The sequence below is a fragment of the Haliaeetus leucocephalus genome, unplaced genomic scaffold (assembly GCF_000737465.1).
Source record: "Haliaeetus leucocephalus isolate CR32 unplaced genomic scaffold, Haliaeetus_leucocephalus-4.0 Scaffold696, whole genome shotgun sequence".
NCBI lineage: Eukaryota > Metazoa > Chordata > Aves > Accipitriformes > Accipitridae > Haliaeetus > Haliaeetus leucocephalus.
The window spans coordinates 3,732,718-3,737,130 of NW_010973132.1; positions in this window are offsets into that span (position 1 = coordinate 3,732,718).

The window sequence follows — 4,413 nt, forward strand, 5'->3', positions numbered from 1 at the left end:
GGGGGGGGGGGGGGGGGGGGGGGGGGGAGGGACGGGCTGGGAGGGCAGCGCAGGCTCCCGCCGCGGTTCCCCCTCTAAGGCGAGGGCCTGAGGCGCGGGGTGCCGCTTCTAAAGAGCGAGGAGGGGGCTGGGGGTTGCCCTGTCCCTGGGGGAGGCCTGCCGTCCCCGGCCGGGTCGCCCCCCCGTTAGTGGGGGGCACTGGGAGGCAGCCCTGTGAGGAGCTGCCCGTCCGGGTGACGCTTGGGCCAACCCCGAGTTGGCCTTTTCTCAGTGTTGCCCACCGGATTTGGGGCTTTAGTTCGTTTTTAGTTAGTTATTTTGTGTGCTGTACCGGCCAGCTGACCCGCAGGGCCCGTAGCCAGCCTGGTGGTGTGGAGCAGGAAGCCCAGCAGGTTCCCCAAGCCCTGCTCCCGGCCAAGCAGAGAGCTGTGCCCTCGGTTTTGAGCATAGTGTAGGTCACTCTCCATGAGGTTGGAGAGTGGCTTCACCTCGGTTCAGCTTGGCACCCTTCTTTCTCTTTCGGCCAGATCCCGCTAACTCCGTTCGGTCATTCTCTCTTTCCTCTGAAAACCTTTATCTGAATAATCCGGACCTCATCTTTAAGTCCTCGGAGACTCTCAATTGAAACCAGCATTTTTCTAAATGCCAGGCAGTTTGCCTGCCAGAGTTTCCATTTCTAACGCCAGGCCCCGGGTGCGATTCCCCATGACGCTGGGGCAGGGTTTGTACGAGGAGCACTGGGAGGCCTTGCTGGCCCGTCTCCTCATGACTGCTTCCAAGTGACTTGGGACACAACTCCAAGGACCAGCTGTGGGTTTGCAGTGATGTTTATTCAATTGGTGGAGAAAGGAAAGACCGAGCGCCTTGCAGGAGGAAGAGAGGAAAGAGCATGCCGTAAATCTGTGCTCCCACTTCTCTGGAGCAGTACTGGGATGTTTTCTTTCTCTTTACAACTGTCCCAGGTTTCACAGGAGCCAGAAAAATAACTGTACTGATGCCCTTCAGATACTATGAATTGCTGTGTGGGAAAGTGGACGTTGGAACCATTACACTTAATTTGTTTTGGGGCCAATCGTCTGTTCACTTCTGCCTATGTGGGATCCCTGGAAGCTGGGCACCCATGACAAGTCACTGGGTGTGCCGTGACCGTGAGCATCCTTTCAAGAAGTGATGCAAGATGCTTATCTTGCCCTCAAAGTTAGTCGTAGTTGAGAGTATAAGTATCAACTTCGTATTTTACTGAAACAAAACCAAACCCAACTCTTTGGCATAGATACTCCCTAATTCAATTCAGTTCTGAGGTTTTAATTCCATTATCAAATTAATGTATGTTAGTGAAGTACAGAACAGGCAAACATCTGTCATAGATCAATATTCTATATCCAGCATTTGCCCTATGTTACGTTTCCATGCTGATTTGGATACTGGTATCCCATGCACTGAGCATCTAAGATAGATGCTTTCCGTTTGGGACCTGGCTGCCCCCAATACTGATTGCAAGGCGAAGGTACTACACTGCATGGCTGCTGCAATCCTTTCCTCCAAGGCTGGAATGGCTTAGGGAAAATGGGGTGCTCAGGTAAACGAGGTCATTACAATAGTGATATTATTGTTCATTTTCCTGGTGCAGGGCAGCTTAGTAACGGTCATGGGATAGAAGGAGGTCAGATAGCATGATATTTTTACTCTTTTATCTCTTAGGATTATATATTTTTTCCTACTTTTTAGTGGAATACAGGCTTGTTTTCATATGCACACCAAACTCAGTTGTTGTAATGGTACTCTTTACATCAGTAGTCAGACTAGCCAAAAATATTCACACTTTGGACAAAGATCCTGGTGACAAGGAGGCAGAATACCTAATGGCATTACAAATAGCATGAAGTGGATCGTCTTAGTCACAATATAGCTTTACCAGACCCAGTGACAAGACAGCTTTATTCTGCAGTAGAGAACCACGTCCCATAACTAAAGCAGAGCCTCAACATAATGGCATGTCAGACAAAACACATCATAAAAATAAGCCTAATATCCTGCCCACGCATAATTATACTCCTCTGACTTTGCTGCATACTGTAGTTCAAAGAGTGTAAGACTATAAATACATATAAGAATATTTTTTCAAATTAGTCTTTCTCTGGCTTGCTCAGTGTACTGTACAGACAGCTCAGTGTACAGACGCTGAGCTGTGGCACCCTGGGCCAGTGGCATTTCTCCTGTGCGTGATTTGTGTACTATCTGCTATTCTTGTCCTTAGTGAATAATAATTACAAAAATACCTGGTGATTCTCTAGAGAGAAAGCAAACTTGGTGTTAATAACTGATAGAATTACTGTATTTAGCATACTGTGTTCAGCATCGGTGCAGACTCACCTTGAGTACTGTGTGCAGTTCTGGGCCCCACAACTTAAGAAGGATGTGAAGGTCCTTGAATGCGTCCAGAGGAGGGCAACAAAGCTGGTGAAAGGCCTGGAAGGAATGTCCTATGAGGAGCGGCTGAGGACTTTGGGCTTGTCTAGTTTGGAGAAAAGGAGGCTGAGGGGCAACCTCGTTGCTCTCTTACAGCTTCCTGAGGAGGGGAAGTGGAGAGGGAGGTGCTGATCTCTTCTCCCTGGTATCCAGTGATACGACACGTGGGAATGGTTCAGAGTTGCGCCAGAGGAGGTTTAGATTGGACATTAGGAAGCATTTCTTTACCGAGAGGGTGGTCAAACACTGGAACAGGCTTCCTGGAGAGGTGGTCGATGCCCCAAGCCTGTCGGTGTTTAAGGGGCATTTGGACAGTGCCCTTAATACCATGCTTTAACTTTTGGTCAGCCCTCAATTGGTCAGGCAGTTGAACTAGGTGATCGTTGTAGGTCCTTTCCAACTGAAATAGTCTAGTCCATGCCATTCCATTCTAAAAAATGCTAACCGTGGTAGCTCCAAGAGGGAAATGCGTAGGTTCCTCTGTGCGTGCTCTGCATGGGGACGCTACTGCTGGGAGACAAATGGAGCAGGGACAGGAAGTGCACATCTTTGCTGGAGATAACTTGGATAACAGTTTTCAGAGTTTTCTTTGGGATTAATACACAGAACATTGAAATTAATAGAAGTCTTTCCATCTACTTTGAGAAGGTTGGTATCTGGGCCCCTTTTTTCAGTTACAAATTTTGAAATGTACCTCTTTTAAAGCATATGAAAATGAAAAGATATTAAGATTTATGTACTTTGGTGTTTTCTTGGTGATTCCTGATGAACTGCATAGATTCTGTCTCCAATGACGGTGACTTCTGCAGACCTATAGATGAGACCATTGATCACTGTCAATATAAAAAGGATCTTTTTCTACAGTAGTTTCCCTTCCTGGAAGTCAAGTCTTCAAGGCTTTGGAGCAAAGAAGTGCTACGTTCAAGTATTCCTTTGGCTATGTTTTGCTAATGAGTACGTACAGTGCTAAAGAACGTTGTGTATTACAGAATTGCTCGATAAGACTTTAAGATTATTAATTGGGTTGACGTATACGTTCAAAACCAGATTGTGTTGTCTGTTGGTGGTTATCATTTTTTGCGTATGTCATTCTGATACTCATTCTTAGGACAGCAGCAACTAGTACAACCTTGTTACAGCTCAGAAAAGCACAGAGTCTGTGTCTTTGTTGTTTTTCTTAGTAGTTTTTCTATGCATTCCCTAATATGTGAGAAACTGCATAGCCAGCTATAGTTATAGTGCAAAAAAAGCCCAACACCCAAACCCTAAAGCCTCACAATTCAAGGAGTGGTTATGTACAGATATTTTGGGACCAGCGTTCATAGCCAGCTGCGTGGATGACTGGACCTTAATTACTCAGCATAGTTACTGACAGGCCTGGAGCACGGGACCCAACTGCTGCGGAGGTACGGTTCCGCATGCAAGATGGCCGGCAGACAGCCGCCTCCTTCGCAGGTGGAGGGGAAGCGTTGGTACCTCCAGCTGTGTCGGTTAGGGCTCTTCCTTCCCCATTCTTGTCTGCTTCGTCACCTTAAGATCTGGCAGTCTCTGAGCTGATCTTGCCGTGACTTTTTTATCTGCCTTTAAAGTGCATTTTGTCGAGTTCCAACACCAGGTGCTGCTTCTTGTGGAAGCTGTGTTCTGAAATAGCATCTTTTTTTTTGGTTACCGTACTTTGGGCCCTTACCATGCAGCTTTGATATGCCAATCTGGTGCTCTAGAAACTAGCGAAGCGCGCAAGATTCCCATTCCTGCACCAAAAAACCCAACAACAACAACAAGCTGCCGGGGGGACGCCTCACGGACTTCGACTGCCTGTTTTGGGCCAGGCCACGGGTGCAGCGTGGGCCTCGCAGCCGCCTCCCGTGCCCTCCCGCCCCCGTGGAGCTGGGGGTGCTGCTCACGCTGATGGCCGCCGGCGGGCGGTAAGGACGGTGGAAGGAG